Below are 21,501 nucleotides of genomic sequence, written 5' to 3' on the forward strand. Positions count from 1 at the left end.
TATTTAAAGGCCTATGCAGATTATTCAAGTCAGTCGATGTTCGTGCGTTGATGTCATTGAAAATAAAATAGGATATGGATGAACATACACATGTTTGCCCAAATTCATATCACCATAGCTTTTCATGATTTTATCAATGTTTTTCCTATTCAAATAGACTCGTTTAGGTCGAGTTCTTTTTTTTTTTTTTTTTGGGTATTTGCCATATCTTAATACCGCTTTAACTGTACAAAATATAAAAGAAAATTTGGGAATTTATTATGATTTCTTTTTGGCCAGCGAACTTTATCATTATAAATTGCAATAAAATAAAAAGAAACAATCTTTCTTTTATTTTTTTTAGCAATGCAGCCCCTCTTGAGGAGGGCTTGACTTTGAACACTAGTTAGTAAATTAAACCCAGTTTTGATTGTCTAGGTTTGCTGGTAATAAATCACAATGATCGAATATAGTCAAGGATCTCCAATCCTGCACTAGGCGTATGCATGTGAAATAATGAGAAAGGAAGCAACAATTATGTTAACTTTTCCACTTCTTTTCATAATGTTTTGTTTGCTAGTATTTTCATTTTGGGGTCACTCAATGATTTCACGCGTGATGCACTTGCGTTTTGCCTTTGGCCTTGGGGGATTGATGCAATTAATTCTCCACACAAGAGTCTGTCTTATGCGTGAATCCATCGAGATGATTTATATTTTTCCTCCTTATTTATTTATTTATTTATTTTGGCTTCCATGGTAATCTCGAGAGTCTTCTCCTCAGGTTTGATGTTTGCCAAGTTCTCCAAAGACATGTCGAACAATAAATCGAATAGGAATTTTTCGATTAATCCCTTGATACATTTCATTAAAATCATGATCTATGATTTGCGTTTTCATAAATTTCATGATGTCGGCGAGACCATGTCATTATTATTACATACACCCGACTATAAGAATTCAGTGCAATTGAGTCATTAATAAATTTGATGACACTCGGAAGGGATTAATCGCGACAGCTCATGACATGCATTGAGTTTTGATGAATCAGGTGCAAGCAGGAGTAAACTTACCTTACAAGGCCACTATCATCATATTGCCACCCGTCCAATCCCTCCGGCCGTAATTGCTCCTAAAGACTATCTGCATCTCCTTCATGATTTATCTACTTTGCTTCTCCTAGTTCAACTTAGCCAGATCCAAAATAAGAAGAAAGTTAACATGAATCTAAGTGAATGATCAGGTTTCAAGATTTACTTGATCAATGGTCTTGTATTTTATCTCTGTCTTGTTGCTAGTCCACTCCATAAGATTTTGCAGTTTGAAGCATATTATGCCAAATTTGATCTCAGCTTTAGAGTACCGGTTTCAGAGTTAGATCTACTTACCTCGTTTGATGAAGGCGAGGTGTAATTGTCGGAGCTAGATGGCTCAAACAAAGCATCACTCTTGATTGAGAGTACGATTGAATAGAATTTATACAAGTGAAATAGAAAGAGTATCTTTGAAATATATATATATATAAATATAGAGTCGTTTACGGAAAATGATCTGAGAATCATCATGTTCACTTCAAATGATGGTTTGGGAACGAAATCAATCAAATGCATATGTTATTAATTGAACACGGAAAATGCGGACAATCAAACTTCACACAAAACTATGCGTGTCCTCCCATATGAAATTTCTTTCATTTTTTTTTTTTTTTTTTTGGTAAAGGAAATTTCTCTCATTTTTTCTTTCTCGTGGAAACCCCATTTTCCCATTGCATCTCGGTCAGCTTTATTGAATGACCATTTCCATGTTTCCCTCAACTTTTGACTTACCAAAACGAGGTCTTTTTGACTGATAACATGGGTTCGAGCACTCATGCCCCAAATTATCTGGATCTCAAATGCAAATACATGAACTTACGTTGACGTCATCATGGAACTTTTTGCCACGCGCAAAACCGGCTTGTTTGACTTTGGATTGCAATGATGGTGACACTAGCAATGCGATTATGAGCTCTCTCTTTCCATCATGTTCTGCCTCTGGCGCCAAAGATGCCCCCGAGCCATCATTTTATCTTCTGCCCGAAATCACGTCGATTGTTGTCATGTGAGCCAAAAGGCTTTTCAATTCGAGCGACTGGATTATTCCCTTTTATGTATTCTCTGATAATCTTTTCTTGGTACATAAGAATAAGCAAACTTGACAATCGGGCTTGTGTGTTACGCCCGTGTGCTCTTGACCCATTGATGATGTGCCGTTGAGTCTATAAACAGGGGAATGAAGATTGTTGCTACGCGATTGGATGGGTGTAATTAATTATGTCGACTGAAATCGCTTTATACTTGAATATAGCAACATCTTAAATTAATCCTACACATAAAGAAGAGCAACCAATAAACAATACTATGAAAAGTGAGAACCAATTGAGACCCATTAGATCATTCCACCTCCAAAGTGATATAGGGCATGGGATATGTCCAATTACCACATGTGCTTGCAGCCTCCCCACCTCATTTAATTCCACATCCACATGCCCTGCTCAAACGGAAAAATTATCAAATACTCCAGACCTACATTAGCCCACACTGTGTAAACCATTTGATCATGTCGGTCATTTAATCATGTGAGACTCACATGATCTAACGGGTCATGTAGAGTGAGCTCACGGTCCCGTAGGCTAGGAGTACAAGATAAAAGCTCACCCCAAAGAGAGCTCTCGACCAAGATCCATCGCGAATCTTGTGGATCCATGTGTGACCAGCAAGATCAAAGATTTTGATTACCGTTATCTATGGAAGATCAAGCTCAAACAAGTATTTGCCAAGTTCAACTTAATTATAATTGTAGAGTACCATGATAAACGGAAACATGTGTATAGATAAGTTCACAACTGAAAAGTGTAAGGTGAGAGATGACACATTAATAGACTCAAACCCGAATTGTTAAAATAAATAAATATGATAGCAAATTGAACTAATTTGAACCCAGCTCAGTCTTAGATTAGTCAACACCCTTATTTTGTACTTTGGCCCCTTACCGTTCGTTAGTAGGTAACGTGGTAATATAAGGGACTATTGGACTCCGATGGGTTGAACTTCTAGATGGGCCATCTTGGGCACCGTAGAATTTCCGTGCGAAGCTACAGCATATGGTGGTTCCTTCTTCCCCTTTTGACGAATTGAAGGCATCGAAGAGGAAAAATATAATACGCAGCATTCCTGTCCTGTCGATGAACTCGGAATTGAAAGGAAAAAGAGATTATGAAGATTGAGTCTGTCTTCGGTTGGTGCCCGAATAATTTTGTCAATGTTCAACTCTGTTTGTCCGTGGCGCCCAATGACGATCTCAGCACGGTCTACGTTGACGGGAACCAATTGACTGTCTGTCGTTATTCAGTTCAACGACACCCGTATTACGTGGAGGAGAAGTTAAAAGGACAAAGCCACGTGGGCTTGTTCATGACGCGCTGGTCTTCGTCTCGGTCTTCCCAGAGTAAACGCTCAAAAACGACGAACTGATATTTCATAGAAAAGTTCATAAATGACCAATAATGATGGAGAAGAGCTAAAGGAAGAGTGTTGGAGAAGTGGAAAGGACTAAAGAAGAAAAAAAGTTTTTGCTGACTTGGAGAGGGGGACATGACGTGCTGACCATGTCATTTTTCTATTCAATCATCATTTACGTAGCAATCCACATTGAAATAAGTCCTGTAATATGAGGTTAGAGTTAATAAAAGAGCCACATCGAACCCCAATTAGAAAATTTTTTAGAACTAAATTAAAAAGTAAAATTATTGAATGACATCGAACACCAAAAAATAGTTTGAGAACCTCATGAATTTATACCCCTAATGTCGAAAACATATTTTCTCACACCTTATGAATGAGTCATATCTTGTACAACATAAAAATTGCTTCAAAAATTGTTATCACAGACCTAAGCAAGTCTTGAGAAGGCTTCATTTGGATTATCATTTGGATCTTGGGATCACTTGAATGTAAAACAATAATAGAGTATTGCTAGCTAGATGATAAACAAACCTATTGTGCCAATTGGAAGTATAGAGCATGTAGGCATTGGCATATTAAAATAAGAAACACATGCATGGAACCCCTCATCCCTGTATATCAAACAGACAGATTGCGAAGGCCCCTGATGTGTGAGTCATATCCTCTAGTAACATAAAAATTACTTCAATAACAGCTATCTAAGACCAAAATGATAACTACCTCTACTCTCACCAAGAGATTTCAAGTGATGTAATGAATAGGGATTTTCCAAATTAATTACTCGATTCATCTAATCAAAATCATGAGCCATCTCCTAAATTTACCCTAGAGGTACCAATCTATTTTCATAGATTTAATCAATTTGCATTGATACTAAGAGAGTTCCATTCACGAGACAAAAAAATTAGGAAGTCACCAAACTAGTGAGAAACGAAGTTGATACCCTAGAAAGAGTACTCTCTTGGATATGTTTGAAGAGTTGTTTTCATAAATGTCATGACGTAGGTGAGGATCTTCTTTTCAACATGAGGATCTTAAACTCCTTTAAACTTTGCTCTTTTTGTTATGCTCTTAGGTGGTGGGGCGATGGCGGTTCGAGTGATAACTTTTAGCTGAAGCACTTGATGTATGTCAAGTGATGTCGGTCTTGTTCATTAAAAGAGTTCGTGCATGCTTATAGAGAATGTTTCTCAATAGAAACACAACCAATGACAAAGGTGGATATTGGAAATTACTGAAGATACTTATCAGATATAATATAGATATCATCACTTAAACGTATTACACCTTTATCAGCACTTAAAGATATTACACCTTAGGTATGGTGTCATATCCTATAAGGAAAATTTTATTGCTGAAGTAACTGGACACCGAAGGATATGGATACAAGACACAGTTTTTCACTATTATGATGGAAAGTCTGGTTATACAAGTTCATTGGAAAGAAGACTTAGCGCTAGGAAAGTTTTTAAACAAGCGTAGAAAGTTTCATCCAGCTCAAATCAAGAAAGAATATTTCTTCTCAAAGAAACGACTAATTGATTGTAACAAGTAAGGAAAATTTTTTGAAGCTGCATAAATTTTGACCCGATATGGTTTAATGAGTTCAAAATGTTGAATAGCATTCATGGATATATGTCTATGTGATGGGTAATTGTCATCAAACATAATGCTAGATGATGATATGGTGATAGTTCATACCTCCCTCACACCACAAATAGTTGCAATCACTCCTGCTGTCTCGGTAGCTCGTTTTAAATCAGACGAATAAATATTAGAGATTTCACATTCTTTGGATAGTCTATCAGCTAATTTTTTGGTTTCAAGATAGAAATGTAGTAAGAAGCAAGCAAGACCTATTAGATCATTCCAACTCCAAAGGGATAGAGAGCATGAGATAAGTATATTCTTGTTTGTCGCCTCCCAATTTCATTTAATTTCACATCCAGATGACTCTGGCTCAAAAGGGAAATGATTAAGTACTCTTAGTGTACGTTAGCCTACTCTATATGAGTTGTTAGCTCATGTGGATTTTTACATCATGTGAGACCCACGTGATCTAACGGCTCATGTGGAGCGGACACTCAAATCACATAAGCCAAAAGTATCCAAATAGAAGCTCGCTAAAAAGAGAGCTAATTGCTTGAATTGAGGTCCATGGAATCTTGTGGATTTATGTGTAACTTGCAAGATCAAAGGTTGTGATTATCTTGATTTGTACAAATTGAGTCCAAATATGTATTTGCCATGCTTGATGTAATTATAATTGTACAATACTGTGGTAAACAGAAAGATGGGCATAAACAAGTTAAAATCAGAATAGGGCAAGATAAGAGATAAAGATGAATCAACTCGAACTCTCAAAGTGAATTAACTAAAATATCAGACTGAAGTAATCATCCGATGCACTCCTAAGATCAGTCAACGCCCAAATTGTTCTGATGAGTTGAACTTATAAATGGGCCGTCTTGGGCACCGTAGAGTTCTGTGAGTATCAATAGTATGGCCGAGCTGGCCCATATGAGTAGCTTGCGAGCCTCTTCCTAGGCCCACATAATTATCAGACTGCATTTTTTTCTTGTTCCCTCTTTATAGGAATTAAAGGCTTGAAGATTGAGTATGGTCTTAAGGGCATAAACAAGTTAAAATCAGAATAGGGCAAGATAAGAGATAAAGATGAATCAACTCGAACTCTCAAAGTGAATTAACTAAAATATCAGACTGAAGTAATCATCCGATGCACTCCTAAGATCAGTCAACGCCCAAATTGTTCTGATGAGTTGAACTTATAAATGGGCCGTCTTGGGCACCGTAGAGTTCTGTGAGTATCAATAGTATGGCCGAGCTGGCCCATATGAGTAGCTTGCGAGCCTCTTCCTAGGCCCACATAATTATCAGACTGCATTTTTTTCTTGTTCCCTCTTTATCAGGCTTAAAGGCTTCATCCTTTTTTGATATGGTCTCGCAGGTTTGGAATTCTGATTTTACTGGTACGTCTATGTACTCCCTATGCTGCAAGCTTCGTGCTCTGAAATGCAGGCTTAAGCATCTAAACAAGATGGCCTATGCGGACATATCTATGAGAACTGATGAAGCTAGAGCCCAGCTCTCTTTGGCGGGGAAGCCATTCATCTTGATCCTTTTAACCAGATCCTGGCGGATACAGAGAAGGAGAAACTACGGGTATTTTCTGACCTTCGCCTCCAAGAGGAATCGTTTTATAGGCAAAAATCGAGAGTGAGGTGGCTTAAGGAAGGAGATCTAAATACAAAATTCTTCCACCAATCCGTCAAACAATCCCACCTGCGAAATAGAATTATTTCAATCCATGATGGAGACCGGTTGGTCTCTCACCCGCCTGAGGTACATCAGCTCTTTCTCTCCCATTTCCAGGATCTTTTAGCGGTTTCTCCTCCTACTTCGGTGCCCTTGGTTGCCGAAATCCAGGATAAGTTGAGTCGTACTCTCAATGATATACGAGATCCGGGAGTTGTCTCGCCTGTTTCGGATGAGGAAATTCGATCTACTCTCTTCTCCCTTGCTTCGGTAAATCCCCGGCCCATATGGCTTTAATGTTGACTTCTTCAAGCGAACTTGGGAGATTATAGGACCATCGGTCCCGCGGCAGTCGGGACTTCTTTATTAATGGTCAACTGCTGAAGGAGATCAATGCAACTATCCTGACTCTAATCCCGAAGGTCCCTAATGCGTCAACGGTTAATGATTTTCGGCCCATTGCATGCTGCAACACTCTATACAAGTGTATCACAAAGATTATTGCTAACAGGTTAGCTGCTGTGCTCCCTTCTATAGTTAGTCTTCCCCAGAATGCTTTCGTGAAAGGAAGAGGCATAAGCGATAACATTATGCTGACCCAGGAATTATTTAGCGACTTTCATCATAATCCTTATCGGCCTAAATGTATTATCAAGGTTGATTTTCGTAAAGCCTACGATTCCATTGATTGGAACTTTATTCGGCTTACCTTGATGGCTTTCGGATTCCCTGCAGTTTTTATTGACCGCATAATGGTCTGCATTCGCTCGCCTAAGTTCTCTATTTCTCTTAACGGTGAATTGCATGGTTTTTTCTCAAGTGGGAGAGGAATCAAGCAGGGTGACCCTATGTCCCCTTATCTCTTCACTCTTGTTATGGAAGTTTTTACTGGAATCATCAATAACCAAACGTCCAAGGTGGGCTATGATTTCTTTTGGAGATGCAAAGCGACTAGGCTCTCCCACCTTTTCTTTGCAGATGATGTATTATTATTCTCTGAAGGTAATATGTCTTCTCTGTGCCTGCTTTTGGATGGGATTCAATCCTTTGCTAACTGGTCTGGCTTGAAACCAAACTTCAACAAAAGCGAAATTTTCCTCTCAAGTGGATCTCAAGAGCTAAAAGAGTCCATGGTTAGTACCTCTGGCTTTCAATTGGGTTCGCTCCCTTTTAGGTACCTCGGGGTACCTATCATCTCATCTAGGCTAGGCAAGATGGATTGCATATCTCTGGTCAGTGCTATAACCTCGAGAGTCCAATCTTGGACGAACCGGTTCCTCTCCCTGGCCGGTAGACTGCAGCTGATTAAATCGGTTTTGCACTCGATTCAGGTTTATTGGTCTAGTGTTTTCATCCTCCCTTCCTCGGTCACAAGACAAATTGAGAAAATATTTCGCCAATTCCTTTGGAAGGGACCGACCCTTGGATCAGGAGGGGCAAAGGTCAAATGGGATGAAGTTTGCCTACCCAAGGAGGAAGGTGGATTGGGTATCCGAACCATCCGGATTAGCAATATCGCTTCTATGATTAAGCACTTGTGGCTCCTCTTTAATGATAAAGAATCACTTTGGTGCAAATGGATCCATTCCAACTTCATCAAGAATAAGAATTTTTGGGTCATCCCTAGGCCTACAATATGCTCTTGGTCTTGGAAAAAATTGCTAGGCCTTCGAGTCTTAATTCAGCATCAATTTAGGTGGCGCATAGGCAATGGATTATCTACATCATTTTGGTTTGATAATTGGCATCACCGGGGGCCGCTCTATAAGCTCTTCACAGATCGAAACATATATTGCTCTGGCATCCCTCGGCTTGCTTCTGTTGCTGCTGGAATTAATGTCCTCTCCCTTCCCTCTGCAGTCTCGGCGGCCATTATGGGCTGGGAGGATCCTCTCCCAATCCTCAACGACAATGATGATCGACTTCTATGGCTGGGCCATTCCTTAGAGGTGTTTACGACGGCTTCTGCTTGGACACTTCTAAGGACTAGGGGCCATCTTGTGCCTTGGTCGAGATTCATTTGGAATTCCTCTCTTCCCCCCCGCTATCAAACCCACTTATGGTTGATCACTCGCAACCGATTACCAACCCAGGTAATCATGTCTGCTCATGGGAGAATCCCAATATCCTCATGTATGTTATGTTCCTCTATTCCTGACTCTGTTGATCATTTATTCTTCGGATGCCCGATTTCGGCTAGTCTGGTTGCTTTCTGGGCGAATAAATGTAACCTCCCATGGCGGAACTCTACGTGGAAGGATAACTTAGATTGGGTTATCAAGCATCTCTCTGACACCAGCTTCTATCAATCGGTGGCTCGTTTTGGCTTTGCCGCGTTATGCTACCTTATTTGGAAGGAAAGGAATAACATTATCTTCCGCAACCAAACCTTATCCCTCCCGGCTTTGAAGGAACATCTTCGCATGGCTATCAAGGATAGAGCCTCTACCTTTTCGAAGGTCCCGGATACGACTCGTAACAGAAGACTACAACTCAGTTGGGGAATCCATCCTTCGATCTTCGAATGAGGCGTTTCACTGCAATGATGCGTCCTCTCTCTTCAGCGTTGGATGCATCCATGGTGTCCCTTCGTTCATATCTTTCAGTTTTCTGGTGTTATTCCTTCTCCCCTGCGCGGGTGCCTTTGTCTTTCCCCTTCTCCTCCTTTTTGGCTGCTGTTTAGCCTGGATCTAGCTGCTTTTCCTTCTCTCCTCGTCCTGCAGCTCCTTGCCCCCCCTCTCCCCCGTCCCCCGGCACCTCTTCCACTCGCTTGACTGGTTGTCCTTTGAGTGTAAGCTTAGGTGCTAGGGTCTTTCGCTATATAGGTGTGTAGCTCCTTGGTTCTTTTGCTAATATATATTTACCCTTTACCAAAAAAAAAGATTGAGTATGTCAATGGTCCGTACATGAATTCCATAATTAACATTTCAGTCTGTTTGTCCGTGACGCGTGGCAACGATCTCGGCATGGTCCACACTAGTGGGATCCGACTGAGCATCTCTATCACCACTCAATTCAACAGCATTTCTAGCAAAATTGCAATTTCAAATACACACCTAGCTGGTTCAACCGATTTCATTATGTTCATTGTGTGCTCCATTGCTGTTGAACTTCAGATTCGGGAGAGAAAAGGAAGAAACTTGTTACCAGGAAGGTTTGTATTTAGACTTCTTTTCGCGTGTTGCTGCGAGTTAAATAGCGCGTAGGAGAAGTTGAAGAGCAACGCGGTTTGGGCTTTGTCTCGAAGGCGTCGGTCTTCCAACACTTTCCTTAGTGTAAACGGCAAATATGTACACGAGAAGTTCATAAATTGACCAAATGAAATTCGAAAGGAAGAGCGCAAGCCAATCACCGTCCACGTGATCTCTCTCTTTACGATTGAGAGGTCCTTGTCTTCCTTGGTGCCAAGCCAATCAGAGACCAAATGAAGTTTTTTTCATCGTTTGACGTGTCCTTTAATTCAGTTTTTACAATTCAGTCCTTCAACTGCTACACTTCCTTTACGGTCAAAAGACAGAGCCACGCGTAGCGTCACACCAGGGAACACGGCAAGGGGAAAAGGACGAAATAAGAAGGAAGAGCGGAGGGCAAAAGCCACCCCGTACTCTCTGCAGCTGTAAACTCTACTGTTTCTTTTAGTCCTCATCCCCGTACGCATCGCCATTTAGGGCTTAGATTATTTGTTTGTGTTCTTTTTTTTTTTTTTTGTCATGAACACAATTTTTATTCTTTTATTCTGAGGCACAAAATAAGAATAAAAAAAATATTTGTTTTCGTTTTTGTTTTGGGACTTGTTTCTATTCTAGATAACAAATTTGGAACATAAACAAAAATAAGAAAAATTATTTCTTGTTCTCGGAATGCTTCCGAAAAATAATTTTTTTATCTTCTATTTTTTCCTTTTTTTTATTCTTTTTTTTTTTTTTGGTTGGTTGCCGGCATCAGCCATGGTCGGCGACCGGTTGTCGAGGGTTGGTGATTGGCCTTGGCCATGGCTGGCGACCGGCCATTGAGGGCCGACGATCTCGCCGGAGTGTTGCTAGCCTCTAGTGAGGCTCAGCCTTGCCATGGCTAGGCGAGACCGCCGGCTTTTGTCAGCCCGTCACCGGCCATGGCTGAGGCCGGCAACCGGCCAAAAGGAAGAAAAAAGAAAAAAGAAAATAAAAATATTAAAAATTAAAAGAAACAAAAAAATTATACAAGTTTACCAAACGTGTTTATGTTCTTTTTCTATTTCAAGAATAAAAATTTTGTGCAGTTATCAAACACGTTCTTCTGTTCAAAAATTGTTCCCATGAACAGAAATAGTTTTTTTATATTTATGTTCATTGGAACAATTTTTGAATAGAAACGTTACCAAACGCACTCTTATACTCGCGAAGGAATATGCCCCAACAACACACACTGTCTCTCTATCTCGCGGCGATTTAGAGCGATTAAATCAGAGTGAATGCCAAATCGGCACCGATATTGATATGGTTAAGAGATTCGAATTTGAGTTTGCTGACACCATGGCTATCAATGGTGGCGCTGATTATCCCTATAGAAAGTTATGGTTGTTCTTAAATATTTTCAAATATTTTTCTTATTTAGTTTAGGTCTATTTCACTCCTTGCTTCGGATTTCTTATCCGTTATTTTATCCAGACATGTTTTTCTTTATCTGATCTGGAGGGCATTCCCAAGCATCAAATAAGACAGTAAATTATCTATGCAAACTTAAATTAAGGTTGCCAAACGCAACCAACCGGTTTTTTTTTTCCCATATTTATTCCATCGTTGCTCGCTGTACGTGTACATATACTCCCCGCCTTCTCTCTCCATAAATATTAGGTACTCCGGCTCTTTCGCATGACTGTAGTCCCGCGCCATTCAGCGATTGCCACGTGGCATGGGTGGGTCCCATGGCCGACGCTTCTCTTCCTCTTTCGTTCTGTCCGCTGTTGATCTTTCCCAACAAATCCTCTAATTTCATCCCAATTCTCTCTTTCCACGGTTCATGGATAACCCGCATGGTCATCGGAGGGCTTCACCCTCAGAAAGGGCCCTAGGTGACCCGCCGTCGGCAGTGGCAGCCCCCCTCTCCGGTCATTCGGTGACTTACGTCATCGCCGTCGACTTCTCACTAAATGTTAAAATTTACATATATCTGCATCTATATATTATGTACATATTCTCCTCCAATCCCAAACAAAAGAAAAAGAAATAATAATAAGGAAAGAAGAAGACCAAGAAAGCTGAGGCCGAGAAATGTAAAAGATCAGTTGAAATGCATCCGCTTCGCTTTTGTTTTCCTCATAGTCTTCATCATCATCTTGATCGATGCCTTTCTAGAAATTTATCACAAGTAGCTTAGAAATTGAAAGTGCCATGCTACTATTACTTTCCAAGGTCACCTTAGTTGAACACCACTTGCTACCATGACTAGGCTTGAGCTTGCTTATGGCTGGTTGTCGATTACTGTTGTGGCTAACTACCAATTGAGAAAGAAGCCAATAAATAAATAAATAAATAAATAAATAAATTTAAAATAATTATAAACTTGACTTTTTTTAAATAAAAAATAAAAATAAAAGTAAAAGTGTTTGGTGAGAGAAAATACTTGGTCGAGAGGTGAAAGAAAGATGATGGTAAATATTTTCTGCTTTTTGGAAAGTGGATAACATTTTTCCCATTTTTGAAAGTGTTTTTTTCATTGGTAGAAAGTATTTTCTTTAACTAGTTTTTGTGAATCAAATGCCAGAAAATTCAAAAATTTATTTTCTGTAAAACGAACGGAGCCTTAGATAGAAGGGTTGTTTTCCGACCTCCATTGAAAATAACTATGTGATATGAAGCTACAATTGATGGAAAGGGCATATAGAACCCATTTAAAAATGTTCGAAGACCAATAAAAACCAGCTCGAGGACCTCATAAAAATCATTACTCCTAATGTAAAATGCGTAATTCCTTGCACCTAATGGTGTCATATCCCCAGTAATATGAAATTGAGAAAATAACAAGAAGTTTTTTTTTTTTTTTTTTTTTTTTTTTTTTTGGTCAGTTAACAAGAAGTTGAAAGCACGTCAATATTTGCTCTCTATCAATGTTGTCCTGAAAATATCTAATAAAGATTTTCCAATGTAGTTCAAAAGAACGCCGTTTTATAAAATCGAAACGACAGTGAGTGGTTGGCTCGGACGATTTGACTATGTGCATAACGTCCTCCATTGCCGTCAAACTTCAATTTGGGAGAGAGAAAAAGAAATTTCCAAGAAGGTTTCTAAGTTGACCTCTTTTCTGTGGTCGGTGAGAGTTAAATAGAGCTTAGAAGAAGTTGAAGAATAGCATGGTGTGGACCAGTTTCGGAGGCGTTGGTCCCGGTCTTCCTAGAGTAAACGATAAAGAAATGTCTGACCGATCTTTCATAGAAAAGTCTATAAACGACCAATAATGGAGAAAGCACAAGTCATCTTTTTCTTCATGACCTGTAGGTCTTCGTCTTCCCCGGTGCCAAGCCAATCACTCGAAATTATTCTAGCAAAACATTTTGAATTATTGTAATGTTAAAGTAAAAGGACTTTGAACATTTTTTCATCGTTCGATGTGTTGTTGATTTTTTTTTTTTAATCGTTCGATATGGTCTTCGTCTTCCCCTGTCAGTATCCATGGCCCCTCTTCTTGTTGTGGCTGAACACCACAACCACCACTAAACTAGACCCCACAATTTCTGACTTGGCAACGACCCCTCTCCATTTCTTGGTCAGATTTGAGGCTGGGGCAACCCTGGATTGAATGTTGAGGCAGTCGAGATATCTTAGACGTTGTGATGGCCTCAAATTTGAGGTCAAGAGAGAAAGTGCAACCTGGGGAGGAGGGATGTATTACGAGGCTTGCACATGCTGCGATGGTCGTGAATTCTGTGTCGGCGAAATAATCTCGGTAATGCACGACAATGAGGTCATGGATAGCGATGACAACAGATGAGGAAAAATGAAGGAGAAGAACAAAGGGCTAAAAAAGCCAAAAAATAAAATAAAATAATAATAACGAGAAAACTTTCACTGACTTGAATAGATGGACATGAGGTGCCAAGCCATGTCACTTTCCTGTCCGGTGATTACTTACGCAGCAATCCACGTCGAATAAAGCCACATGATATAGAGTTAATATGAATGAAATGGCTACACTATGCCCATTTTAAAAAGTTTAAAGTCTAAATGAAGACAAAAAAGGTCATTCTGCCGCCAAGCCAAACTCCGCAAGGAGTACTAAAAGATCCTTGCAAACGAAGAAATTCTTTGGCCAGTGAATCCAGAACAGCCTGGATCTCTGATGATAAGGGGCGCAACACCTCCTATCATCACACGCTTAACTCTGGTTAGGCAGAAAAAGAAACGAACCACTTCTATGAAAGATCAAAATAATGACCATCTCTACTCCCGCTAGGACAATGAAACTCACGTAAATTGTCATTTCTCTTGCTTATTTACTGCGAAAACAATCTTCAATGATCTCCTCCCTTTTCCAGATACCCAATGGGACAGATTAATCTCTCCCGAATCAGCAGAGCTCCTAGCTCAGCCCATCCTTGATTCTAAAACCTAAAATGTTGTTTGGGGTCTTAAAGCTTTCAAATCTCGTGGACCAGATGGATTTGAACCCATCTTCCATCATAGTCTCCGTCGCAGGGAATCTGAAAACTTCTTAGCCTAACCAATGTACTAAGATAGGTCACATACAACATTTTAATTCAAAAGCGCCCTTTTTACCACGAACAGCGATGCATAGGCAATCGGAACCTACACAACAAACAGACATGGAACAAATTTGGAAAACAATCTCAGAAAGAAACTCCTCAGATATTGAAAACTATTTATTTCTTTCGAAAAGGAAAGAATTCATGGACTTAATTGGACAAATCACATAAGGTAAGGACCAAGAATGAAATTATCCTTTAAGACATGACAAGTGGGTGAATCATCCCCTCAGCAAGGCCTTATCGTAACTCATTACAAGTTAGGGCTACTAGAACGGCATAAAGAGTTGATCTAACTAGAAGACCCAGTTGTCCCCATCAGATAAGTGGAAAATGCTGACAGAAGTATTCAAGAACTTCACAGGTTGGTTATTTGGGCAAGCCCGCGCATGAAGCGTTTGGAGTACTCCACCATGAGTGACTGTTGCTACTCGTTGTCCTGCACAGTAAAGAAAATTTTATTTGCAATTTCTATTTCCAACTTAACTTATATTAGAAATTCTTTAGTAGTGAATGGAAAGAGCAATTAAATCATGGTCGTCCTCGTCCTCATCCTCATCTTTCTTCTACTAGGAAAAAGTTCTAAAAAAGTCCTAAACATATTGCATTGGTACAAAGTCCTAAACTTTTCAATTGGACCAATTTAGTCATAAACCTTTTACTATTAGTATCAATTTAGTCCATCCGGCCAATTTTAGCTAGCCAGTGCTATTGTGGACGTCGACGGTGGCCGAACGCTGATGTGGCAATTTTTAAAAAATAATTTTTAATATTTTTTTGAATTTTTTTTTCCTTTTTTTTTTTTTTTCTCTTTTTCCTATTCTTTTCTCCCTTCTTCCTCCTTGAACTATTTCGACAGTGGCTGGCGAGGGCCACGAAGCCCTCGCCTGCTGTCGGCGAGAGTCGCGGCCCTTGCTTGGCCTCTCCTAGGGCCGCTGGCGAGGTGAAGGCAGCCTTGCCCTAGCCTTTGTTGCGGGCGAAGGTAGCCTCGCTAGCAAGTGGCGAGGCCATAGCGGTCATCGCTAGGGTGGAGGCAAGGGCTTCTAGGCGGGAGGCTCGCCGGTCACTGGGCGAGGGTCGCTAAGCCCTCTCTAGCTGTTGGCAAGGGTCACGGCCCTTGCTCGGCCTCGCCTAGGGCCGCAGGCAAGGTGGCTTCACTCGGATCTAGGAGAGGCTAGCCTCGCCCTAGCCTTTGTTGTGGGTGGAGGCGGCCTCGCCCGCGGCCGGCAAGGCTAACGCGGCCTTTGCTAGGCCTTGTTGCGGGCGAAGGCTCCTTGTAGAGCTCTGCTCTGCTGTTGCAGTAGGATACAAGTTTGTTATTGTGACATCCTAGATTTTCGACTCTGTATTCAATTTAATAAATCAGTCATTTCAACCACCGCCTTGGTGGCTATGATGGTTTGGGCTCTCTCCCCCTCACGAAAGGGAGGAGTTTGAATCCCCTCATGGTCGCTTGGGGTCTTATGTGGGACGCCGGGGGTGGTGGGTCCTCCTGCTTATGTGTTCCTCTAGGTTTACTCGCCGGCTGCCGGCTATACGGGGTTCCAAGGTCACCAAATAAAATAAAATAAAATAAATTGGGTATTTTATCGACACGCCTATAGTGCTATTCTTAGAGCTGATCACTCATGAGATAATTAGATTATCTAGGGAAGCCATTAAAGATTTTAAGACAAATAGACTTAAGGATTCGACCAGGAATCGGCTGCTTGACCGTACTCATCTGCCAAGATCATTACAGCACATATATAAATCGATTAGAGATCAGATATAGGTTGGTTCGACTAAGATGAGTGGTTAAACGTGGGTGATCCCACTAAATTGCAAAATTCTCATCGATCGGCACTAATTTGATTTTTATATCATTTTGGTACCTTGTGTCCGTATTTGAATTCTCGAGATTTTCATGACCACCGAGAGTCGCCAATGTGTTGAGTGGGTTCATTGTGGCTCGAAGAAAATCGACCATAGGTCATTTCTTTTAAAAAGTTTTGAAAGCTACCCAGTAGCCTAGGTCACGCTAAAAACACGCTTGAGTGAAATTAACCGCGGATTTGAATCCAATTTCAGAAATTGAAGGTTCTATCATGTCACAATAAATTCTAGGAATGTCGATTCAGTCTCAAAAGATTTTTCTGCAACCCGAGATTTTTTGGAAAAAAATTGTCCTAGGGCTGTTTTTGTCCAGAAAAAGCCAGGCATCATTTTTGGCGCATTTGGGATGGAAGATGGTTCAATTAGTGAGAAAAAAAATACGAATTTGATTATTGACTTGATAACAGAATTTATTGAGGCCAATTTGGATTGATTTATGCATGAATGAGCGTCCAATTGAGGGAAAACCTATGCAAATTCGTATGCCCCCTTGCCTAGCCCATTTTGGACCATTTCAAAGGTTACAATAAGAGCATGGGTGGCTGATTTGTGGCCATAGAGACCAGCTGTGGCTGAGGTAGAGTCAAGGGGACAATTTTGTGGAAAAACAAGGCAAGTGGCTGCTTGGTTCCCTCTCTCTCCTTCCTCTTTCCCCCCTTGCCGTGCGATCGCCCCTCCTCCTTCCTTAGGGTGCTTTGGAGACTTCAATCTACAGAGGAACTAGCAAGCCACCGGAAGCAGTTGCGCCACCACACAACGTCGCCGTCCACCGCCTCGCGCGCCCGCCGTTGCTGGCCGCGCGTTTCCTCATGTCGTGCTGCTTATCCGCGCATCCCAGCCTATCGTTTGCCTCTGTTCGTGCGTCCAGGAGGCTGTCAAGCCGCCGTGAGTGGCCGTGGAAGCTCGCCGGAGCCGCCATTCAGCCCGTTGAGTGTCTGTGCAGCCTTCGCCAATCCTTGCTGCCCCTTTCAACTTTGGTTTCTCTCTTTTGCAACTCAAAATAGAGGCAAAGTGCAATGGGTTTCTAGCATCTTTATGGCCCGTTTTGAGGTGGTTTCTAGCCTTGAAAGTTTGGCCCGCTTTGGAGAAAGTGCTCCCCGTCACGTTCTCGTCGAATTGAATCGAACGGTTCGTTAATCAAGTGAGTTTTACTTACTAATCCTCAATTAGTAGGTTAATCATGCTTAGGATTAGATTAGTCTAAGTTACGATGGATTAAGTGGCTAGATTATATTATATTAGATTAGTAATTTAATCACTTGCCATTACATATTAGGTGGATAGATAGTGTAATTAGCGAGTAAATAGACTTTAGTATTTATTGAATGAGTCTTGAAAATTTTTCGGGCTCGTTTTGGCTTCCAATTAGGCTATAACGGGCATAAGTTGGATTTATTGCATTTATTTATTATTTTCCGTAATTAATTAATTAATTTTCGCAAATTCAACCAGGATGGCCAATGACTGGAATTTCATGTTGATTGCAGTTGTGCTCTTTGTTTATTTAATTGAGTGCCTAATTGTGCAAATTGAGTGCAATTAGTGTTTGTGGAAATTTATTCCAAAAATTGGATAATTTTGGTAATTGAGTGGAAAATTACCGAGCATCGGTTTTGTTGACACCTGATTTTTAATCGACATATTATTAAAACATAAAAAAAATCAAGGTTTAGGTTTCGATTGTGACAAAACCCTATCTCTCAACAAAAAATGTCATTTTTCATTTCTTTCTTTTGCATTATCGTTTCAAAGCAGTTTTTAGCTTGTTTTCAAGAAAAACTCGAAAAGTCAAATGGTTGACTTTTTGGTCAACCCTTTGACCAAAAGTCAACCCCAAGTCAAAAATTGACTTTTTACCCAAAAAAATTCCACTTAGCTTTAATTTCACTTTTTTCAAATCAATTTTTTGAAAATTCAAAGATTTGATCCAAAAATTAACAATTTAAGAAAAGTCAAACCTTTGACCCAAAAAAATTAAAAAAAAAAAAAAAATGCATAAATACATTTCTTTTAATGTCAATTTGACTCTTGTGTCAAAATTTTCAGAAAATATTGATTAAGAACCTTGATTTCTGAATTTTTTAGTTTTAGGGTTTAAATCGACCAAAAATAAAATTACTTTTATCCTAGTCATAATTAGATGTAGTTCTTTATTTGACATTTGGTTTAGGGACTATCTGAAATCCGTTTGAGCATTCAATTTCGTGATTTATTGAGTCAAAATACGAATTGCTGTTTTGAGCCCTAATTAGGGGACCAAAATTGATTATACATAAGTTGTGAATGGACGATTATTTCTCACTCATTTTCTTAAGATAAGTCCAAATTCAAGGTTAATTTTGCGAAATTTACACAAGAACTCATCAATTTGAAGAATTTTATCCTCCCAAGCATTAGAAAGTCAAGCAATTAAGCTTCAATTGACAAAATTCGAATTGACCCATTCATGGCTATGGTTTAATTTCATAAATATAGGTCCAATTTTAATATTAGGCCTAGATCCATTTTTGACCTAAGTTTGAGCACTTCAATTCAAGGTCAATTTGAATGTGTTAAGTAATCTTACCTACAGATAGCACATTAGATAGGGCAATTGTGACACTAATTGAGTTCAATTTTGATTAATTTGCAATTTTGTTCATTGAATTGCAAATTTGACCATTTTAGCCATTTAGGCCCAATTCAAAGCACCCATGGTTTCAACTCATCTTTTTCCATGATAATCATTCAATTAGGTCAATAAAAAACCCCTAGATCGGATTCATAAGGTTTGATTAGCTTAATTGTATCTTAATTGGTCAATTTCTTCAAAAAAATGATAAAATTCATTTTCAATTTGGTCCTTTAGGGGTCAAATTGCATAAATGTTTGATGCACAAGGGTCCTAAGTGGAAAAAATGGTGAGAACTGGACCAAACCGGTTGAGAACCGGTCAAAATCCGGCTGAACCGGCCGAACCAGTCCGACCGGTCTGACTAGCTGCCGGCGAGAATGGCCGGTTCAGGGCCTTTCTGGCTGGTTCTTGGCCTCCGGCCACCAATCCTGGAACCCTCTCACTCTCAATTTCACTTCTACACCTTCAATTTCCCAAAATTTTACAAATTGGTCCGCAAATTTTGTCAAATTGCAAATTGACCCCTAATTAGACATTTTGACACAATTCCCGATTTTGGCTTGGTTTTTTGCAAATCAAACCCACTAGATCAATTACCGATCACCTAGAGATCATAATGGAGCATTTGAAATGGAATTTTAACCGTTGGATTGAGATTTTTGCCATAAGGTCGAACTGACAACCATAATTGCTTAATGTGGAACTATATAAGTGAAATTTCTTCAATTTTCAAGGGAAGATGGCTCATTTTCACGAATTTTTTTCTCTCTCCTCAGCCTCTTTCTCTCTCATTTCTCCATCTGAAATTCTGCACAAATAGATCACTCTCTCTCTCTCTCTCTCTCTCTCTCTCTCTCTCTAGATTCGGTTCACCTCTTGGACCAATCTCGTTTTAGGCTTAAACCGGCAACCACCGGAGCTCTCAAGTCTTCAAGTCGCTGTTGATTTGCTGTAGTAGGAGTCTTTTGAAGTTGCTGTGGACAGAGGTGATTAGATCTGACTAATCGCAATAGAAACCGGCAAAAATTGCAACAAAGGTAATGATCCGAAACTCGAATCTAATGAAACGAGATCGAGTTAGTTGATCGGGGTTAGGATTCAAGATTAGGAGCTTTTACATGCTTAATATTGATGAGTATGATTGCTGCAATGAGTTGTTGATAATTTGAATGATAATTGTGAGTTTAAGCCTAATATGTGATTTTCGTAGGCATATACATAGGTTACTATTTTGGCTAAAATGAGGTCCGAAACAACCTCGTTTGAGCTTGAGTCCTCTTAGGATTAGATAGTAGACATCCCAAGCTTCGAAATGATAGGTCGCACATCTCGGGTTTCATTTGCTGTATAAAACCCGACGAGTTGCGGGTTTTCTCTCTTTCTCTCATCTTTTTCAATTGTGTTTCTCTTTTATATTTTTTAAGGATTGCATGATAGATTTACTGCTTTCCTTGATTATTTACTTACTGTCTTGTAATTTCAATTCTATTGATTTTTTTTTCTTTTATTGTTCTTCTAGAAATAGAATAGAATGAAAATGACCAACCATGCATGATCATTTAGTTTAGGACAAATGATCCTAAAAATATAAAAAGAAATGTATGGACATGTTAGGAAAATACAACATACTGTTTAGGTACCAAAAGAACACTAAGAGAAATATTAGCATAACCCAAGTCCCTGAATCATATTTGGTTGCGTAGAAATCGAGGGAACTCTCCCGACCCTCAATTGGGTTGTCTGGCTGATCCCCAAAATGAGGCTAGTGGCGACTCCCATCTTATTTTTAGGTTGTCATAAACAATTAGATCGTATAAATAAACCTATCGCGTGGGGTATGAGTTTCGATGAAACTCACCATGGTTTAGCATACTCGATGTGGAAGTAACCCAAAGGATGAAGTAATGCCATCCTAATGGCCGAAGTGTACTATCGAGAGGGCTACCATGGTAAAGGTACCCTTAAATTCAATATCCACATCCGACTCCTTTTTTTAAGGATGTCGCTCGCGTGGGTATGGATCGCGACACTCCGCTGTCATGCGGGGTATGAGCTTGAGAGAGCTCGCGATCTCGTGGAGGGAACTCACGACAGGCTTAATCCAAAAAGCTAGGTGATGACGTCTTTTGGAATGTAAGCCGTGAGGGAACTCTTGTGACAAGTACCCTTAAACATGACCTTTCCCCCCTTTTTCTCTTCTTGTGATGACAAGGGATTCGAGGGCGGTGAGATTGGGTTGTGACAGGTCTACAGCGCCAAAAATCTATTTTGGAACTGCTAAAAATAGTGGAAGGTTCAAAAGTAAAAATTTTATATTTTAGCTAAGGCCGGCCATGTACCCACACACGTGTATTTTTATCAGGTATGATAAAAATGGTAAATTGAATTGATGGTTTGGGATGGTATACTATATTAGCCTACGGGTGATATGTCGGTTTAGATTGAGAGCAATATACCAATATAGTATATCAACCTATGAGCTCTGATATGTTAGCTTAACGAGAGCAATATATCTTA

The sequence above is a fragment of the Eucalyptus grandis genome, chromosome 9 (genome assembly GCF_016545825.1).
Source record: "Eucalyptus grandis isolate ANBG69807.140 chromosome 9, ASM1654582v1, whole genome shotgun sequence".
Taxonomy (NCBI): domain Eukaryota; kingdom Viridiplantae; phylum Streptophyta; class Magnoliopsida; order Myrtales; family Myrtaceae; genus Eucalyptus; species Eucalyptus grandis.